This window comes from Calypte anna, chromosome 10 (assembly GCF_003957555.1).
Source record: "Calypte anna isolate BGI_N300 chromosome 10, bCalAnn1_v1.p, whole genome shotgun sequence".
NCBI lineage: Eukaryota > Metazoa > Chordata > Aves > Apodiformes > Trochilidae > Calypte > Calypte anna.
In genome coordinates, this window is record NC_044256.1 from 13103277 (window position 1) to 13125917 (window position 22641).

A 22641-nucleotide genomic window follows, 5' to 3' on the forward strand; every position below is an offset into this window, starting at 1 on the left:
TCCCCCCCTGTGAAATTCCACCACAAAAAGAGGATGCCCGGTTAGTTGTACAGATCTGTCAGAGCATGCAGGGCTGCAGCAGGCAGCTTGTCATATTCCCTGAAGGGTTGTAAATGCACCAAGGACAAGTGAGGACATACATAATCCTGCTTCCTTCCCTCTCCTGCCATGTAGAATAACACTCTTCACATCAAGAACTTCAAAGACTGAACGTGAAAATCCATTTTAGCTCCGAAAAGTCTAAGCTGCTACATGAGCATCGATACAGTAAAATTATTTTTAACTTGGATTTCTGTCTTTGAGGTAGAGCAAAATGGAGTCTCTTAACAGATTTTAATACCACAGGCAAGGATGCAAGCACAGCCAAGACAAGCAGAGAGGGTAAAACTCCATCTAGAAGGATATTCTCTTTCTAACACAGAGCTATGAGGACTTCATCCATCACATCTCAGTATCTACTTCTCTTACTTTTCCAATGCAGATTGAAAGCCAAGCAAAACCAGTCTGTCTCTCACTGTTTTGTATATGTGCTTATTTAAGTTGGGATTTCTTGCCAGTTCAGCTCCCAGTTTCAGTTTCATACTTGGAAAGACTCAGCACCTGTGGCTGCTCCTGGGGTTGAGTTTGAGCTCCCTCAGCAGCCCCAAAAGACATTCCATCTCTGCCTACCCCCCACCTCACCCCTGGATTCAGCAGCCTCATGGTGAATGCTTAAGATAAAAATTTGTGTCTCACATCAAAAAGGGGGTTTAAATGTTTCCTGGATATTCAGTCCATTCCTCCTTCCACACCCTGGCACTTCAATGTTGAGCTATCCTGAGTGGTATCTGCAGACCTTTAGAGACTAAAGTGAGTCCTGGAAGTGCATTAAACACGAGCTTTTCTTGACGGCTGAAACTACTGATGAAGTAATTCATGCCCAGCCATTTCTGAACAGTCTGTTTGCTCATTCTTGATGGATCAAGGAAGAATAAATTATTTTTAGTCTGATAAAAGACCTTTCCTGTATATGAAACCAAGGAGGAAAACCTATTTTCCTTCACATTCAAACCATGATTGAAAAGTTGGTTTTGTCTAATGCAATAAATCAAGTTTCAATCTCATTTTTCCCCCCTGGATGGTTAAGTGCTTAGGTCAGAGTAGGTGATCAGTGAGGTTCCTTTGGACCTGAAATGCCATCAAGGTACTAAAACCAAAACCACATTTTCTGACAAAAAAAAAAAAAAGTCGGAAAGAACCCTGGTACTGCAAAATAATTGCCCACTTCTGTCTTTCTGGATAAGAGGCAAGAGGTTTTGTCCTATTACTGTAACATTTGACATTATTTCCTTCTAATATGTGTCCTCAGAAAGCACAGAATATTTAGGTAACTTACTACAAAATTAAATGTTCAAATGATAAAATAAGCCAAGAAAGGAAGGAAATGCATTCAGTGAGGCCCAAGAGTTTCTAAATTACTGCTGACTACCAATAGCGACAGATTCCGATATACTATAAGGTATTTGTGCAACAGGAATAAAAGAGACAATATATGGCTTAAGCTGCTCACTACAACGATTATTAATGGGTTCAAGAGTGCTGGAAGGGTTTGCATCATGGGGCAATAAGATACAGGGGAAAGCTGTCAGAGATTTGTTAGTGATATTTCCCCCCCAGGTGCCAAGTGACCAAGTCACAGGTCTGACACTAGAGATAATGGTGGCAGCTGTTTTGAGAAGGAAACAGTAATTGCTCTAACAAGCTAAAATGCCACTTCTGTGTTGACAGAAATATTTATAAACTGACTTTGTCTCCTGCAGTGACCAACAGTGGTCACTGAGTGAATGCCTCCTGGAACTGCAAGCTACCAGAGATGAGATTTTCAGTCCCTGAGAAACGCAGCGTATCTGGCGGGTCTTGCAAAATGTTTATCACTAAAGAAAGCCACAGGAGGTAAATGTCCTGATGAAGCAATCCAGATCCTACATGAAGAGACTCCTATGCCCAGGTGGAGCATCACTAAGTCAGCAGGACTTTGAACTGGGAGCAGAGGATGGCTGAAATGTTTCCTGCAGCAACTGTGCTCAGCTCTGGAACAACAGTCATGGTGGTTTGGTTCCCTCTTGAACACACCAAAAGAAAGCAACACCCCACAGTTTCCCATTCCTCCCTTGCATCCTTTGGAGGTAACAAGGTATAAGAGGGGTAATCTAATCCCTGTCCTCCCTTCTGTGGTGCAGATTCATGTCAGGCCTGGTGCCTGCTTTTTTTTACCCCTTCAGGACTGCAGTCAAGACCAGCAGATTAGAAAAATTTCAGAGGACTCACCCAGTAAAAGCCTCCTTTTAACCCCTGTAAGAAAAATGAAGTAAAAAGAACACTTTCAGCTCCACCAGCCCCAAGCAGATGAAATATCAGCCACAGTCACACCATAGTGCTCTCAGGATGTCACAATATGGCCTCTTTCTTCCTCAGCCTTTACTTTACACCTTTACTAACTTCAACTGAAGTTGGAAGGTTTTATCACTTTTTTTTGACTTGTATCTACATTTGCAGGAACAAACCACTTTTGAATAGGTGTGAAAAGGAAAGCAACAAGAATAATCCATCTTCTGTAGCACTATCACCATAATTTTTGGTTGGCTCTATCAAAATGTTTAAAAGAAGAAAGTGGGTCATAAAGATACTTAAAAGTATGAGAAGTGGTGACAGCTTAATGTAGTAGGAGAAAAGCTAGTTAAAGAATTATAAAATGTGAGCCTTCTACTTTCCTGAAGGGTTTAATGGACATAGTTGTCATTTTAGCTGCTTAACACATCTTGCTAAAAAGATGTGTCAGATTTCCCTGTGCTTACATGGCAATTTTCCCAAGTAAATTGTGAAACTGAGAAGATAAGTTACAATTCATGGGAGATCTGCCATTCACCTGGATAGAGAGTGTGCAGATAAGCAACATGCAAAATATTGGACCAGAAAATCTTAGTTTCTGAGAAAAGGTTTGCTTGCTTTCTGGTTTCTTTACCATTGCTTTTGTCCTGCTGTGCTGTCATCTGCCAGCCTGGGACAAAATACATTAAAAATGAGAAGCTCTAAACATAACCTCACCTTCTGGTTTGTTGACTGTTGGATAAATGTTCATTTCCCAGAGCACAGCATTTTCCCTATGAAATTTTTGAGTGAAGTCTAAAATTCTTTCAGAACTTAAAGCCATAAAAATCCATCTTTCTTTCCCTAGCACATGCTAGGACATGCCAGGCTGTCACTGACATCAGCAAAACTACAGTGATTTTCCCGTGTTGTACACCAGACATCAAAACTGGAGCTCTTTCTCCAAATACAGAGACCTGTGGCTGAATATATCTTGCAGGCATTTCCTTCTTCCCAGTCTGTGAGATGCTGACAATGCTCAAGCATCACAGATATCCTGGGACTGTACAGTTCTACTGGTGCTTAGAAAAGCTGCTTACTTCATCTCATGCATGCTCTGTATGTAGAAGCATCAGCAGCAAAACCATCTGTCTGAGGGGATACCAGCTGAAGGGATAGAACTCAGAGGTGCAGGATCAAGTGCCTTTGCAAACTTCCACTGCAATAACAGAGCTGACAGAAGTGGAAGAATTTCTATTTCAGCAGCAATTCACTAAGTGAACTGATGAAAAATCAACAGCATTGCCTGAAGTATTTTATAATAGCAAGGCATCAATTTTTTGGTTATTCAGAACTGACACTATTTAGCTCTGTGGCAATCCCTTATGACTGTCTAACACCTTTTTAAGTTTATAAAAGAAAATAGCACTTACTGCCAAAAACTCTGCTTATTTTAATAAAGACTAATAAAGACACACACAAAAAAAAGAAGTTTCACAGCCTCTCCTAATGACTTGCTATGAAATTGTGAGACAGCAGCTAAGTGTGCAGCTTCTACTGCCCAGCAGGAGCCAAAGCACTTGCCTTACAATTTATATAAAATTCAAGAATGGTTTAGGAATCTCATTTATATTTTAACAAGTAAGGCAGGTGTTGAAGAGTCTCCAGTTCAGTGCTGTTGGAAATCTCACCCATCTACATGAAGGTAACTATGGGATGATCCTCTCTCTAGATTTTTCTTTCCTTACTGGCCTTTTTAACAGCTGAAAGTCAGGCTGACAGGACATCAAGGACCTCCACACTCTGCTGACAGAGTCTGAGTGACTCTCAGAAGATGTGGTGCTGCCAACTCCTGTGATTTCCCTGTGAGTCTCCCCCTATTTGTTTTCTTCCCTCAGAGCCTCCTTGTATTTACATTACAACATGAAAGTTTCATCTGTCATTAAAAAGCAAAGGGATTGGTCTTGTTTGGACAACACCATCCCTACAAGTTCCAGAATCAAAAGGAGAGGACAAAGAGACCTGACAGTTCTTGCTTGTGTAAATGTTGTGATTTTAAGCTGGTGCCAGAACTCCTTCAGTGGTGAAAGGCAACATTAGAGCCAAAGCATGAGGCATTTCTTAGTGCTTCCTGCTGTCTGGGACACCACATGGGGAAGGAAACATGAATTTTCTTGGGGACAGTGAAGAGGAAGGGCCATGAACCAACCAACCATGGAAAGGTAGGAATGTCAGCCTGAGTCGCCAGATTAAAACACCCTCAGGAAAGTCCATTCCCAGGATTTTACAGAACAAGAAAAGCTACCAGAGGAATAGATTTTCCCCAGGCATTTCCTTTCCTGAGAAAATTACATCCAGGAGAAGACGAGCATGAAAAGCAAATGAAAGAAACCAAGCAGAAAGGAATTAACTGAACTTTAGGCACTTTGCTCAGAAAGGATTTGGCTGCAATGTTAGCTGAGGGACTTTGGTCTCATTTTGCCATGCCAAGTAGCCCATCCCTGGGCTGACTATCCTGGGCCCAGCTCAGCAGCAATATAAGAGTCAGTATTTCCTTGGACCAAAAGGACATTTTCACCTGTTTGCACCAGTGAGCATAAGAGTTCTTGTCTACCAGGGCTACATGAAAAGGAAAAGAAAAACAGATTCTGTAATAGAGTTTCTGAGATTAAAGCAAACCATCTTGTTCCATAACTGGATTCACTCTTTTAGGCTTTTGATCTAAAATATGACACTCGGAATTTAGCACACAAACAAATCCTCAGTTTTTCAAGGAGATGAGAACCAGGGTTAAGCTGAAACACTCCAACATATATACCCTTAAATTAAATAGAACCCTCCTGCACGGGACCAGTTCCTTCTACCCCACACACATATATGTTTCCCTAGCCATAAAACCCATAAAGTGAAGCCTTTAATATGAACTTTACTCATCCTGCTGGATGCTGATTAGTTGAAAAATTTTGGTAACGGATCCCAGAGAAGCAAATGTTTATGCTTGCCCAAACCTAGCCAAGGAAATTTTCTATGGTGGAAAAACTGCCTCACCACCTAGAGTGCCATAACTGTGAGAGTATTAATAGAAATAAAAACATAAATGCCTACTTGTTTACAATTCTGAATTTAACTGTTATGCTGCCAGAGCCAAGAACATAATTTCTCCAGAGACAAAGAGCAAAACATAAGTCCCAAGCACAAAAACCTAATCCAATGCAAATGTAGGAGCCAAATCCTTGTTTTGTTCAATCAGTACCAAACCAGGGGGACATTGGTCCAGTGTCTAGGCACTTAAATAGCTAAAGCAAATGTGTACAATTTCTTCAGTTCAAGGAGATATGCACAATCTGGATATAGCTATGTACATAGGGGTCTCAAAGGTAACTGCATTCCTAAAAGTTTGATGCAGAAATTTTCTTGGGGAAAGGAGAGCAAAGAGCTGCATCTGACTGCCCAAAGTGCAAGCCCACACATTACTGAACATCAGAGGAGCCTCAGAGGAACCACAGCCAGAAATCTCCCAATGTGGAAAATCCATGAGTCTAAGTTTGAAACCAATCCTGAGGTGCAACTGTAGGAAATCAGCCTCTGCTAATCCACTCCCTCACAAAATTGCAGAAGGAAACCTGACAGCCTGCTCCTCTTGAGGCAACTTGAGTGCTGCCCCATCTTCAGGGACTCCAGGCAGTTTCATCCTGTGCCAAGCTGCTGATGCCTGGGCAGTGTTTCCAGCTCCCAGTGAGACACGAGTTTGCAGCAGGCTCCCAAGTGCACAGAATGCTTTTAATAAAGAAAAACATAAATAAGTAACACCTGCTCTCACTCATGAACTTTGGTCTTATTTTAAGATCACTCCATATTTCATGCTTGCCTTTCATAGCCAGCAGTCACCCCACTGCAGACTTTATGTGACAGTACAGGGCTGTCCTCAGAAGTGGGGGGAACAGAATGGTCCTTCCAAAGCCACATCTTGTGTGAGGGCTCCCAGTACCAACTCTTCAACCTCATCCACATGGTGCTTGTGTGCACATCACACAGTCTTAAATATTTGGCTTGCTCGGTACAAGCAGGGAGGAGACCTGGCAAGATGTTTTGAGGAACTGGAGTTTTAAAACAGGCCTGGATTCCTTTTTTGTGACTACATTAATATCCCTTAGAAGCAAAGAAAGAGAGCCACTGAAAGCTGTGGTGAGTCACATATTTACAGTATTCTTTACCTACATACTAAGGAGTTAAAATTTGAGCAACATGCCATGAGCCACAAGCTGATTTTGAGGTCAAATTTCCCCTCCATTTTTTTCCCCTCCATTTTCCCCTTCTTTCCCTACTGAAAGGTCACCTGAAATTTGCAGCCCTTTCTACCAAAGTGTTAACATCTCAGCTAAGGTCTCTAATTAAAGAAAACTGCTGCAAGGGTTTAAGACCACCCTGACCTAAGACTGACCATCCCTCAGCCAGTGATTTCAGGGTGGGAATTAAGAAGTGAGTGTGAGCTTGTGTCTCAGCCACTCCTTTCACCATCCTGAACAGAGTGGGATTTGCCAGAGGAGGAACATCTTCCATCACTGAAACTTGACTCACCAGACTTCTAGAGCAGAGCCCCATGATAAGTTGGACAAACACCTGGAAGAAAGAACTAGGAAATGCCAAACTCTGCCCCAATGGATTTCAACTTGCAGCTTCTTGGGAGCAATGGGAAGAGACAGGGCTCCCCTTAGAGCCCCCAGCTGCAGGCAGGAGCAAAACAGGAGATTTACTGAGACTCTGGAATTAGGCACAAAACACTGAGAGGGGTAAAATTATACCCAATATAATTTTATGAGGCTATTTACTTAATAACCTCATTAAGTAGGTTTCACTCCATCACCTTTCAGCACAGTCCCTGAGAACACCCACCCAACACCCCCAGCAACGTTCCTCCAGTTACCTGTGGGAATTTCCTAGTACACATCACCCCGTTCCAGTGTGGGACAGTCAGACACACCCGGGGTGCTGTAGCAGGTAGTTGTCTCCCCTCCTAGGAAAGTGTCAGGGTACCCTGTCACTGAGCCATCCAGATCATGGAAAGCAGACATTTTGTCACCATCATTTTCATTGTTTCCAAATCACTGCCCCGATCTGCCAAAAACACCTTCAGTCCAACCTAGGAGAAGAAAATAAGATGAAAAATTACTGGTTAGCCCAAAGGAATTGGGTTTGCACTCTTGTAACAGCCAGAGCAGTGGTATAGCTGTGACTAGAAAGCTCTGTTGTCTGAGGAAGAGTTTGTTTTGCCTCATCTATCTAGTAAAAATTTTACTGCCTTGCTTTTCTCACCCCTCATTTCCTGATCCCAGAAGATATTCTCACAAAAATCAGATTTTTGGTTCTTTGAAAGGCACCCGCACAACGATGTATTCCTTGAAATCACACAGCAATAAATTGTGTGGTGGCAAAAGGAAGAGGATGACTCAAAGGGCAGGGAAATACTGAAGGATTATGAAATTTGCTGAGGAAAGTCACAGCTGTGATCAAAGAAAGAAAAATTACTAAATATATAGGGAATTTTCTCATACATTTTCAATGGCTGTTCTAAGTGGTCCTTTGAGTGCCGTTTTTTTTTCCTAATTGTTCCCATAAAAACTTACAAAACTCATAAAAGTGACAGCAATTTCCAGAATTGGCTCTTGTGCACATTCTAATAAATCCCCTAAAGAATTATATATTTTTTTAGGAAAGCAAAATAACAGGAAGCAGCATTATCTCCATTATGCATAGCTCTGTCTGCAGGATTTTTCAGTAGCTGAGTAAAAGAATCTGTCCTGACATGAAAATCCAGCAAAACAAGGAAACTGCAGATGTTCAGCAAAAAAGACATGGAATATTAGAATGTCTGCAGAGGAAATTATTACAGTGTATGACAATTAAGTTCTGAAGTAATCAAGAAAATAATTACTCCAGGTCAAGCACTCTGAATGAATCCTGCAGCAATGTGTAGAAAAGTAGATGGAAGAAACAGTGACTGGATCACATCGACCAAAAAACTGCAATTGTTTCCACTTAGCACAACTAATTTTAATTGGACTGTGCACATGAGTAAGAATTCAGGTCAGAAGGATTAGGCTGTAAGTTTACTAAGGGCTTTAAAGGCTTTATTTTAACAATAATAAACAGAACAGCTTAGGAGAATAGGAGGGTCATTGTGTTTCTGAGTTAGATGGAAAGTCCCATTGGCTTAAAAAGAATGACCAGTGCTTCAAGAACTACTTGCAGAATAAATGTCTTTATTCCTTTAAAATTAAATTAGAGCCTAGAACCATCTTATTTTGCCACTTTCTTGTCTGAGTCTCATAAGCAAACACCTGAAGCTGTCTCATTTAAAGGAGGCTCATACACATGGAAATTTAATGTGTATTTTTGAGTGTTTTGAAACCTTTTCTTACTGCACCACAGGAAATTTTTGCCAAAAGGCTACTTGGCAAAGTAGGAGGATACCAAAAGTTGAATTTTTTTTCTTTCATTTTAATTTATAGAAGAAGAGATTTTAAAAAATGTAAACTCTGTGCTGCAGCTCAAAGCTCCATTATAAATATTTGTGACACTGCACTTCTGGAGTTGAATATGGAAATGGGCACTGCACTGAGGAGGAGAACAAAGTCAGTCCTGCTTCAAAAACAAACTAAAGCACAGCCAGTACAGCTTATATTTTATTAATACCCAGTGCTTCCATCCAGCAACAGAGAGTTTTGGTGCTAACATTAATCAGATTCTCCTCTAAAACATTCTAACATTCTCTAAAAAGTCAGAAATGAAAAGGAAAAGTTACTGAGCAGTGTCACTTCTTTTAAGTCTCAAGGTTACTTTACTTTTATACACTGAATGACTGGGGTGCAATGAGTTTGCAATTACAGCTATGACAAAATAGCTATTTTTTTTTTTTACCTAAGTGAATATAAGTGAACAGAGAACAGACTCAGCTTGTCAGGTGTGCTCATCAGCAGTGAGGAATGAAGTAGAAGAGGGTGCAGAGACAGGTCATGTCTAGCTACCACACTACTATTCAGACACCTAATTTTCTTTAGGTGTGGACTACCTGGGAGTGACACAGTATAAAGGTTACCTGAATTACCTGTCTGAAGCCTGACAGGGAGTCCTGACAGATGATGGCTATGGGAGTCTGTAATCTCTCAGGAATGTGCTAACTCAACCTGTCCAAAGGCAGCACACCTAACACAGCTGCAGGCAAATCCTGAAGACTGCAGTGGAAAACACCTTTTATATTAAAAATGAATAATGTGCTGTAAAACATCATAACTTGCTACTCTTTCTAAAATTCAAGTGTTGGCACAAGCTTCCACAAAAGCTTGTTCATTGTATGACTGTTATCATTTTGAAGAAACCACTCTCAAGCATCATCATCTCTGTCCTCGTTGGCATGGCTTCTGTTCTGCTGGTGTCATACAAACCCTTGCCCTACACACTCCCTTTGGTCAGGAGGCTCTTTAGGGTTTGGGTTGTCTCTATTTTGCTGCCCTCTCTTTCAGGGGGTAAGAGACTTGCACTTTTACTCAGTGTCTGCTTTTCTTTTTCCCACCATAAACTATTCGCCAACTTCTTCTTCAATGTGGAGACCCAGCACTAGGACAACGCAGACTAAACACAGCACAGGCAGCATTAGGAAGTGTCAATCCCTTAGCTAAGCAGAACTGCAAACTCATGGGAGTTGCAAGATCACAGTCAAGAGCCAGTTCTGGCCCCACAGAGAATTTCTGAGCACCACAAACCCACTCAACATCGACCCCTGGGATTTCTTTGGCACATGTAATTCAGATGATTTCCATCACTACAGAGATGCTGTAGTGGTGGCACAGCCAGAAGCAGAATAGGCTCAAATCTTCTCTTAACTCCTGGATGCAGGGACAAACTAACCAAAGCAATGGATGTGATTTGGACAGCCTGAGTGTCTCCTACACCTGATGAAGGTGGCCTTGTTCATGGGAGTCCAAAAGGAGACATCTCTTGCAAGAGAGATCTCTTGCACCTCACTCTACAGGAGCTGTGCATCAAAGAGGCAGAGGGATGAATAGGTTTCCATTTTATGACTAACAAGAGGTATGTAAAGTCTTCTTAAGAAATGATGCACAAGTGTTCTGTTTGGGCATAGGGCCATTTCCTGTGGGCCCTTCAAGTCCTGCTGACTGACAGTAACCAGATCTACAGGAGATCCCAACCATCAGCCATGCCCTCAGCTGGGTTAAGACCAACTACAGCTTCCACTGCTTTAAAATAACTTTTTTAAAATACCCTTTTAAAAGCAAACAAAAGACAACCAGCTTAGCAATAACACTGTTATTGATAAATGCACAGGTACCTTTATATGAGAGATTCAGGATCCTCAATGGAAAGGCAACTAAAATACTTTTTGTGGAGTGTAATGCTTAGGTCTTCTGTTCTAGTCAACTGGTTTTTTTAAAGTGGAATTAAACAACACTTGACTGACTTTATTATTTTGTTGTCTAACCAATCTGCTGATTAGTTTGATTAATTATACAATTATTCCTTCAGCATGACTAATAGTTTTGTCATCACTATATAACTTGCAGTAATGTTTAAATTCTTCTTAAAAAAACAGCTGTAAAATGATTGTCCTCTAGGGAATTACTACTTAGCTACCCTTTAAAAAGTAATAAAGTGAAGCCTGGAGATGGAAAATTAATTAAAATGGTCTACAGGCTCTATCTTAACTACTCAAAGATGTATTGTCCCATATAGCAATTAGCAACAAAACAATAAACTAACTCGTCCTTCAAGTCCAAAATCAGAGTCAGCACATCTGGGTTCAATCCAGATAAAACAGAATCAAAGTGAAAAGTTCTGAGATGCAGGTGGCTGCAACCGTAAATAGTTTTACAGTTGGCAAAATACCAGCTTCAGAAACAGATATTTCTTGGAAAGGTACATACAAGAAATAATCTCTGAGATAATGTCATAAGTTGTTTGTAATAGGCTTTACAGAACTATTTAGTAAGTCTTCTGACCAATTTTTACCTTGAAAACCTCAGACCTTCAGGGCTAAATGGCCTCTCAGACAAAAAACTGCTGGGATATTTAACAGGCTCATTGGCCTCAAATGGTGCAACTGTACTGAAGACTTGCATTTTCAGCTATTCAAGAGGTAATCACCCTTTCTGCTAATGTGCAGGGATATCATCTGTCTGAAACCATTCTGTTGGACAGAGTCCTACACCTATTACTGGAGGAAAAATCCCACTCTCTTCCAATCCACCCACTGAACTTTTCATCATATATTTCTCTCTGAGCTCCCTTCCCCAGTTCCAGGTTGATTTTCTCATTCATGTTCCCTGTGATAATCTTATAACCATCTCCCCAAGGGAGAATACAAGGGTACAGCAAGTTATCCCTTATCTTTGTTCCAAAGCTCCCTGAAGCATCTAGGGCAACTAAGATGCCTTTTTGAAATGCACAGGAACTGTGTTTTCTTTAGAGGAGCAATCAACATCATCCTTTCATGAAATACCCTCCTGTTGTTGGTCTGAAGTGTACCAGAGAGGGGACAGACAAACTAACTTCTTGCCAGAAAGAGTGATATTGGTCAATGCCAGAGCAATGGAAATTTTCCTCAAGATAAAGCCAAACCTCAAGCCAAAGTTACTGCAGTTCACGGACATCCTAACAAGCATGGACCTTGTTTGAAACAAGCTAAGGAAAGGTTATGATCCCTGGGAGTGAGCCAGGTGGAATCCATCATTTCCCAAGCCAATCTGCAGAGCCACAATCCCTGCAGGAATCCAGGACAGGGACTGGAACTTCTCAGCATCCTACAGCTTCTGCCAAGGCAGAGATACAGAGCCCCATTCTGCTGCCACTGCTCAAGGGAAGTCCCTGTTGTGCTCAACAGGAATTTTGCTGCTGATCCCAGAAACTGAGCCATGGTTTTGCTTCTAAGTGCATTTGCTATTGCTATATAAGAAGTGTATTGCAGCTTACTGCCTCCTAAGATCTCATTTGTGTTTCCCTCAGCCTGTGAGGCCAGATCTTCACTAATCCTCACCTCATATAAGCTAATAATGATGCATCAGCTCAAGAGTGATGTTCTGGATTTTCTGGTTACAAGGTGAAACCTTCCTCTAATCCAAATTTTTTAATGCATGTTTGCTCAGAAATAAATTACCTTCACATTTTACTAGCTTATAAATAACCTTCATTAAAACCAAAAGGCTTTGAAAGACAAATCGATGATTTGGACCCATGTAACATGCTCCACTGCCTGGAAATCCCTGCTCTAGGATAAAGCTCTCTCTGCTTCTGAAAACTTCAAAAGCTTGCACATATGTCAGCATGAATTCCTGCTTTTCTTACTCACACTTTTCTTCATCAGGATTTGTGATACGTTGTTCTGGGGGCTTGTCTGCCAGGAGTTTCTCATGAAGAACCTGATGGCCCTTGAGTATCTGTCAGCAGTTGGGGTGAACTTCTTGAAAGTGCATTTTGCCATCCTGACAGGCCCATCATAAATCTGGAACCCACGGATAGGGAATGTCCTGTGATATTTAAAAACAAACAGAAGCCTATGTTAAAAGCTTGGGTAAACTCCAAATCTTCTCCTAAAGGCACAGAAAGATATTAACAAGCAGCTAAACCACCTTTTCCAAAACTGCAAGCTGGATGTTTGACACAGTTAATGCAAGACAAAACCTGGCTGAACATTCTCTATAGGCTAAGGCTCAAGGACAAAAAAAAATTACTCTTACAACTTGCCTAAGGCTTGTAAGATGGGGTAAAGCAGTTCAAAACCCATGTCCCCAGGAACTCAGGGGTTCAAGATCACGAGGACACCCAAAAGAGCTTTGTTACAGAATTTCCATCAGGTTTCCTATACCAAGGTAGGTGGGTTTCTCAGGAAAGCATCAGCATGATTGAAAAAATTGATTGAAAAAAAAATGTTGCCTCCCTGGAGGCAACAGTGTCTCCTTGAAAGCCACTGCAGCAGTTTCTCCTCTGTACACACCACTCCACAGGACATCCCTAGGACCTAGCCCACAGCATTCCATACAGAAAGGTGATTTCTGCAGCATCAGTCCACGGACATGTTGTCAGGACATCAGAGTTGAAGGAGACACCACTGGAGTCACAGGTAAGGACCTGCCTCTTCCATGGTTTGTTTTGAGAAGGTGCCAAGTTTTGCTTGGCCCTGGATGTGTTTGATTTAGGGGTGGCATGAATCAGCTTTGCAGACGGTAATGAAGCTGGCTAGTAGTGGGATGGAAGAGTAAGTCCAGAAAGACTTGTTCAGACATAAAAGCCACAAAGTGGACATCCCATGGGTACACAGGCTCCCTCCAGGCTGGAGGTCACTGAGGCACAGATCCACTCCCCAGCCCTGATGTTTTCTCTTACTGGTTGGCTCTAGAGCTCCAGAAACACATTGCCAATTGGAAAAACAAGGCACAAACAATGGTTCTTGGCCAAAAAAATCTTCTTCAGTTTCCAGAGCTGTGTCTAGTAAAACCCCCACCTCCCATTTTGCACTATGGCTTAATGAAAGGACAGATATCAAGACCTTTGGGCATGCTCCTTTCCAAGAGTACATTGTTTAACAATGTCACAGATGATTTGAGCTTTTTGGAACTGCAAAGGAGCTGGGTTTTTTTTACAATTGCAATTAAAATAACAACACTGATAATAATGGAGAAGAGCTCTGATTATTCTTGCTGTCCTACACAGATCCTGTTCCTCTGTCACTTATGGCTGAGACATGTATAAACAGGGCTAAGTGCATGGCATGTCTGCTGAGTACTGCTTATTCCTTAATTTTAAATCCCTCATAGAGGGATTAATGATTGGTGATCAACACCAGAAGCCTGCATTAGGACAGAATTAAAGCATTGGGAAGTGCAGCCTGCTATGGGGATGTGGGTAGGCACAGTGGTTGCTAGGCAGGAAGCTGTGCTGCTGCCAAAACAGAAAAAAATATGCAGCTAATTGAAAGAGAAATAAGGTGCAATAATGAAAAATGGTTTCCCCTTTTTTTTAAACCATCCACGTCTGCCCAACTACACCGGCAGGAGGAACAGCAGGATGTTGTCTGGGAGCTGCTCCATCATCTCAATGCTGTGTTACTGAAGCAGTACACAAAAGCCATTTGGTATCTTTCAGATTCTCTAATCCATTCTCCAGTGACTAATAAATTAAGCAGCAAATTAAATCAAACACATTCAGCTGAGAATGCTCTCAAGCTGTTGGCCTGAAGAGTGAGTTTATTTGGATGCTTATTATTTCTGGCCTGTACAATAATTTAAACACTCAGCATAAATTACTCATTGGTAGTCACATCCTTAGGCTTTTCTTCTACCTTAGGTGGACAGCAAGAAGATATGGCAGAAGAACAACTCACTTGTTTCTGTATTCTTCATTTGCCCCCTGTATTCTTCATTTGCAGTGTTCTGTATTCTTCAATTGCCCCTTTTCACCAGTAGCTGTTTTGGCCTCCCTGGGAGCCAAAGTTGCTGCTTTCTCCAACAAAAATGGAGTGTGTAACCCTCCAGGCTGGAGCCTTCATCTGTTGGGAAAGTCCCATCACTACATGCAAAGAAACACCAGTTAACTGTGCAGCACAGCACAACTGATTAACTAACACTTTTAATTACACCACAAACACAGTAAACTTTCTGTCTTAGTTTGGAAAAAAGTGTGTGTACCAACATAACAGCCTGCTTTACAAATCTCTCTAAAAAGCAGCAAGTTGGTGCCAAGGTAGGTTACTACTCAGGCATCAGTAATACAGGTAACTTAGCCTGGTTACAAACACCTCAATCTTACATATATGTTTTTATATATGTGTGTAAATATATAAAATAGTTCTATAGGAAATTTTTCTCACAAATTTTTAGCTACACCCCTGAAGCTAGAGCCAAATGTCACTGAATCTCATAGTCTGCTGTGGGCTGTGGATATGGTTTATTTTTGCAGGTCTTTTTGCAAGAGGGGTCAGGACAAGAGCAGCAGGATGATGGTTGACACCAGTAGAGGAGGCAGGAGATGTGGTGTGCCACCACGTGTGACCATCCCAGCCACCCAGCCAGACTTGAGCTATGGTTAATATTACTCCACCAGGCTAGAGCTGAAGAAAAGTCTCCCTAAAGGCAGAACCAGATGTTTAGTCTGATGGTTCAGGACCTACCATCCAAAAGGAAATATTTGAGAATTACAATGCATTCCCCAGACATGCTGTGGCAAAGAGATTGAAAGGCTAAATTGCCCCTTGTATTAATGCCTGAGCAGGGAAGACTTGATGTGGTCTAGCAGAGAAACATGAGGTTTTCTCATGTCCTACAGGGCAGTGTCTCAGCTTCCATTCTGGAGCGTTTTACATTGAGGGGAAAAAAACAGGGAGAAGGTTGGTTGTGAGAAATTACCTTGCCAGAGTGAGTCCAATTCCATTGTCTGGAAACCTGAGGCAGAAGAAACACAAGGGTGTAAATGATGAGGAATGTCTGCAGTGAATTTGACCTACAGGCCTCTTCACTTCTGCTGTGAGGGAAATGGTATAACACAAAATTACAGTAACCTACCCTGAGTGTCATTTTTAAAAGCAATAAGACCATTGATCACAGCAGGAACTCAAGGCTTCTCAGGATTGGCATCTTGATGTGGGCGAAACCTGAAGGGAGAAGGTTACTTAATGCAGTACAAGAGACATAGGAACTGATTTCAGGCAGAGGAGGTTGTGCCTGGCAGAGCTTGTTTGGCTTCCAAATATCAGCTTGATGGCCCCAAAGAGGTGAAATACCCTGGATCACAGTCAGGCTATCACCTTGATTTCATCTCTGTGCTTTGGCACAGAGATCTAAAGAAGAGAGGCATTCCTAAGGGTGAAACCCTAGCCCCAGTGAAACCAGTAGGAGATTTCTCACTAGACTTCAGTGGGCTCACAGCTACTCCTTAATTTTATTTAGTGTGATTTAGAGGCATAGAAAACATTTTTCCCAAGTCATTTGCATCCCTTTGTAATTGTCCTTACAAGACCCATTGGGAATTCTTGGACTGATGCTAGAAAATCAATTAGGTGCTTTCAAGAATCTCATTCAACAAGGATAACAGAGTAATCGGAGCTGCTTTCTTTGCATGCACAGACCAGACCTCCACGTGCTTCTGTCTCTGCTGAAAGAGAAACTGTCATAAGAAAAAAGGATTCACCCTGGGAACTGGGCACTTCTCAATGACTTGCAGGCTACTTCTTGCCATGCTGGCTGTTAATAGTACATCTGTGCCATGGAATAAAATCCCCATTGCTTTTTCCTGTGTCAGCCCTCACCCCCTACTTCTTCCAGCTGATGTACTAAGGAACATGCCTCCTCAGTGCCCATTGAGATGAACCTGGCAGGGAAGGCTCACAAAGGGACACAAAGACACCCTTTCTTTTCATCCATACAGGTGCACCATATGTGGCACAGACAGGGTATGATGAAAAAAGGAAAAAGCCAAGGCTTGACCAAGAGCACTGGCTGTTTCCTGCCACATCCTCTTGACAGCCCCACAGGGCTGCAACAAGCCAGAAAGTGGCCTTGGTTTATCTGCTTTCCCTCTGCCAAAGGGAGCTCAGGGATTTTAAAGCAGCTGACAAAAAAAGCTTTGAGGCTACTTTATTTTCCTCATTAATACTACACCAACCTTGGCAGGCACTTACGTCATCTTTCATTTGGATGTTCTCCTAAGTAATTAATAAGAAATTTTGGAGTTTACAAACCCGCTAATGGACTAATGGGATCTGGATCCCCTCTCACATGCTTCACTGCTTAGTCCTCATAACCCCAAGTGCTCGTGTCTCATTTTTGTTCAGGAGTAACACAAACAATTCAGTGCAGAGCCAAGAAGTATTTGCCTCTGCGCATCAGAGATAGCTCGTGTGGGGCTTCTTTGAGACGCTCCAGCCATAATGAGGCATTAATGATCTGCTAAATGCAATGCAGAAGCCAAGCAGCAATACAACTATCCAAAATAAGCCATACAGCATGTGCTTACCTGGCATTATCCACAGTGAGATACTCCCTGGGATCTTCAGCGCTGGCTCTCGTTGTCTTTACTCCTTTTCCAATAAACAAACCAAAGCCTGGAAACACACAGAGCTCCAGTTATTTTAACAGGACCTCCCAGCAGAGACCAGAGATCCCAGATTTTTATCAATGAACACAGGCAGCCTGTGCATGCAGGCAAGGCCAGCGCCTACAGCCAGGGCTTTCTCTTCCCTTTTGGTGTCACTTGTCCCTGCTCAGCGTGACATTAGCACAGGATATGACTGGCTGGAGTCAGGACAGAACCTGCCCTGCCATGTGTTATGCATCAGCATCTTGGGCAGCCTTCTGACCCAAAGCAAGGCACTGAACCCCCACTCTCCTGTCCTCACAGAAAGCAAAAAGTGGCTCTGCCAAGCTCTTGATAACATTTTGGAAAAAGAAAGCTGTTAAGAAGTAAGGCTCTAAATAAAGAGTGATGAGTCCCCCCATCAGTCCAAAGAGAACATGAGCCACTGTAGCTAAGATGAAGACTTTGGGCTAGAGCAGCAGCTGTCATGGGCCAAGATGTAAAATACACAGAGCATGGAGAAGAGCACCAAGTTCAAGCTAGAATCCTGAGGAATTTGTTCAAAATATTTTTTACAGCTTACAGCTTCCATTTTCGTATCAATAGTATACTGGGGGAGGGAGGAAAGTGATTTTTCTTGGAATTAGCCTTGAATTTTTGGTCACCTTTTTCAAAGGTGATGAGCAGCCCCTGGCACAAATAGCTTTTGCTCAGTGCCCTGTAGCCTTGAACCACTGTGGCCAACAGCAGTGCTCAGCATCCTGCTTGTCATTCTGTAAATCTGACTCAGTAGTAGGTGTACATCCCCTATGACACAGGCATGCACTGAAGCACCTGAAATGGAAGGCCTGCTCTGCTCAAATCCTCTCTGATCATTAAAAAGAGCATCAGCCTCAAAATTTGATTGTCTCCTTATATACTGTTAAAAATAAAAGCACTGTCAACACCCTTGCTCATAGGATTTCAGAGCACCAGACACATCAGCCCAACACCATACTATTTTATTGATAGTAACATATAAAAATCATTTACATGCCTTGAGATTGGAGTGTGCTCTGTTGTTGTAAAAGATCCCCAAGGGGAGGTGTTCAGCCTGGCCCTCTGGATATTGCCCTTCAGACTGTCCAGTTGGAACCAGGGGGAAGAGGTACCATATCCCAACATCCTAAAAGGCAAAGAGAGGTCTGAGAAATGGAACACTATGGCTGATCATATAGGACATCCTAGGGACTTAGGCACTTCCCATGAGGGTTTCCCACTATGCTGGCCAGATTTCCAACCTGAGCTTGCCACACGTGTGACTCCCAGGGGACACCCCTCAGCCCATGCTCCTACACCTCCTGACTTATCCTTTGGCATGGACAGTGGGTTCTAGGGGCACACACATACGGGTTTTAAAGCTGCCTGGATTGTGTGTGAAATTCAGGTGGTTTATTAGCAAACATGGCCTTCCCTGTACAGGCACATTAAACATAAACATGATTTTAAAAATTATTTGGCTGAACATCAGAGATAAAGGAGAGAGTATATATTTAAATATATTTTTAAAATTTATTGGGCATTTAACTATCAACTACCAATAAAAAAAATTTTTCTACAAGACACCACACACCATTTCCAGCCACAGTTGTGAGACTGTAAGCAAATACCTGTTCCTAACAGAGACAAAGGTTGCAGAAATACATATCCAGATTTTACAATGGCTAACTGAAAATTCATTGCCTTCATACTAATGACATCGATAGGAGATGACTATATGGGAACTGGAGGCAAAGTACAGCTCTTGCTGTTAAATGATTTTAAGTGAGCACCAGCTGCTGCATTCTCTATTAAGCTGTTATTTGAATTTGCAATCCAGAATGTGCTGACAGCCCTGAAAAATCAAAATCAGAATGATCCTAAGCAGTTACTGAACAGGAAGGGATACATTTTCATAGCACTGCACAGGATTTGAGCCACAACTCTCCTGTTGGCTTTAAAACTCCACACAACCTTTTAATGATACTCTTTAAGGAAAAAAAAAGCACATCTAGTGATATCAGACATGTTCATTTATGGAGCCACATGCTGAACCTATTGTAAATTATATGAGACCATTAACATAAAATCCATGCTCTGTTAAATGCAGCTTAAGGAAACTCAGTGTCTTTTCTTTTTTGTTTAAAAAAAAAAAAAAAAAGTGAACTTCTGTTTTGTTTTTTGGATGTTTGCAGGTAATGCCTGAAAGCAGGGAACTCTCTGTGGATTCATGAAGCTTCTATGAGGAAAAGTGTCCTTGCAAACCCTAAATGGCTCATTAAGTAGGAAGCTAAGGAGATTTTATTTTAATGTTAGTTCAAATAAGGAGTTTTTGTTTCAGAGGGAAGATCAGCAGTGGCACAAACAGAAGCCAGATAATAGATATTAAAATATTATCATCTGTCTTCTTTCTTTAGTTGACAACATCTTTTGCAGTAATAAATACCACATGTAAAAACACTCTAAATCTTTTCTCGTTACCATACCAATTAATCTGATTGTTCTAAGCAGAAAATATTGATATATTTTTATCCACCTTAACTATTGAGTAATCAAGAATCCACATTCCTTGGGATTAACAGAACCACTAAAAAGGTGTAAAATTGATCTCTATTAACTTTACCATCAACCCCCACTGATTGCCCATGTTGCAGCTGACAGGTCTGCAAAACAGACGCTGACTTTCATCAGCTGTATCAGGTAACTGTTATTGTAGTTTATGTAGTGAGAATGCTGATCTCTGCATTCACTCTAAACTTCCTGATGTACTCCACATCTTCATCCACTTGGGTACTAGTGACCAGCTAATGCTAGGTGCTCCGGACCCAATTCAGTCCTGGTGAGGAAAAAGCAAAAGCTCCCTTTGTAGTAAGTGATATTTTTGTCAGCTGATGCAACTTGCATCTATCAGATAGATTTCATGGAGCTTTCAACATCCTATGTAAAAAAAAACCTAAACAAACAAAAAAACCAAAAAAGTTTCAGAAATCAGCAAAGTGCTCTGGTGTGTTTATGATTTTCAGGGAAGATTGATAGGAGTAACCAGCAGCAAATAGTCCTTGCTTAGGATTCATGCAGCTGTTAACAGGTCTCTTCACAAGCAAGAGCTGGTCAAGTAGCTAAATTAATTTAAAATGAGAAATATTAGGGAAAACTACAGTTCTTTGTTTAATATCAAACAGCACCTTTCAAAAGCTTCACCTCAGCAATCCTTGGGACCCAGCTAGTAAAACACAGTGGAGATGCAAAACCAGGTCCTGCAGCACTTACATGAAGTCAGTGCTGGGCACAGGGATGTAATTCCCATGGATGTGGCTGTGGATGTCACAGGACATGGCCTCGTTCTGATCCAAAGGCAAAATTATCCCTGGCCTTGTGAGGAGGCCCAGGTTGTGCTGAAACCCATTGCATTGCTCTCTCTGTCCCATCTTTGAGGAAGAAACAGTGTCCCAAAAGTGTCATAGCCAATGGTGTCTTTTACCTGCAAAGAAAGCACAGAGGCCAGAGATTGCAACACTAAGAGCAGTAGGAGCTATACCTGATGTGTTTTGCTTATCAATAAATTCCCAAAACACTCATGGAGTGGTTTTGCCACCCCTCTGCACAACAAGTAGTGCATCCTGCAGCTGCCTCAAACTACGGGCAGTCTGTATCTAACTGTGGGCTTATCTTCTTATGCAGCAGAACTGCTACTAAGATTACTCTGATGAAAACCACATGCAGCATTAAAGGAAAACTGCAAAATACTGCATTTAAAACTGTCCTCCCTGGGCTCTAGGAGAGAAATTTCATTTCAGCACCATGGAGTAACCTGTAGAAAGTTAAGTGTGTCTTGCCTGATAAACCAACAAGTTACCCTGGTTACTCCAGAAACGTTCATGTCTGCAACATTTTCCAAATAAAATAAGAAATTCTTTAAAAAGATACAATATGAAGTAATTTGTATTAAGAAGGCTTCTGTTCTTCCTCCTCCACTCTCAGGAGGTGCAGGGCCCTGTCACTCCTGTAGTGATCAGCCTGGGCAGAGATGGTATTTTACTGTTTCAGCCTATTTAAGATTAACTGACATGCACAGGGATATTGCCTTAAACCTTAATTTGACCGAGAGGACTTAGCACAAGCCTCCTTTGATGTACAGTCTTATGAAGACAAATTCAGAAATGCTTCTTTTAAATGTAAATACTGTTAAAATACCAGCTATTTGTTACTAAATCTTACTGAAACCTAACTTGTACTCAAATGATCCCTGTCAGCATATTTATTCACTCCTCAGGCATACAAAATTCCTGTTGACGTCAGAATTATGTCCATGTAAGACTGCAAGATTAACTAATATTAACCTGCTTCATTATTTCTGTATACAGAAGGATACTTGAATTAAATTCATTTCAGATTCATATCCTCTGGTTTCCACTTTATGGGCTGGAACCATACATAACATCTGAAGTCACAAAAGGTATAATCCCCACAGGGATATCTCTACTGGATTTCCGTGTTTTCTTGGCAGTCACCCCTCAAACTTCTCATCTGCTGCTCTTGTTTCTGCACTAATGAGGTGTTCAAGAGAAAGTTAAAAATAAGGCACAGCACAACCAGGTACCCAAGTCTTGACTGATATACTTTTGGAAATCCACTAAGACCTTGCACACTGGTGTAACAGCTTAGGGTTAGCTACATGGAGGGTAACAGAGAGCCTATGTGCAGTCACACTGAACTTATCCCGACCAGCTGAGTCTTGGAAATACAGATATGAAATGGATTTAGACAAAAATGCAACTCTCTTTGCCAACCTGCTAAGAACCTTAAGCCTGGCTTACTTCTGTTCTTGTAAACAAGGGGCAAAAGGTGCACTAAGGAAGCCATGGAAGACTGTTCTGGAAAGAAACAAACAGCAAACTGCTTACTGTTTTACACAGTGTTTCAGTTGGAGAGTGTTATTTTTCTGGGTTTATCTGGTTTGGCTAACCTGTCCTTCAGACAGGTACAATTGAAAACAGCCTTCTAACCAAAACTAGATTTTAGTTCTAATTACATTATCATTCATCACAGCTTCAGGCACTCATGGAAGCCCTGAAAACTTACATACATAAAACCATATTGATCATTCTCTTAATCAGAAATAACATAACTTAAAGCTCACTTGCATTTGCATTGAAAGATAAGGGCTCATGCCATTAGCTCAAACCCTCAATAAATGAT

The 22641-nt window shown here is 41.5% G+C and overlaps 1 protein-coding gene and 1 pseudogene across 1 annotated transcript in view; both read right to left on the reverse strand.

The window, feature by feature from the left end:
* The window catches only part of CEMIP (cell migration inducing hyaluronidase 1), a 105639-nt gene that overhangs the window by 76998 nt on the left and 6000 nt on the right, over positions 1-22641 (reverse strand). The window lies entirely within an intron of this gene.
* The window catches only part of LOC103526914, a 49303-nt pseudogene that overhangs the window by 21071 nt on the left and 5591 nt on the right, over positions 1-22641 (reverse strand).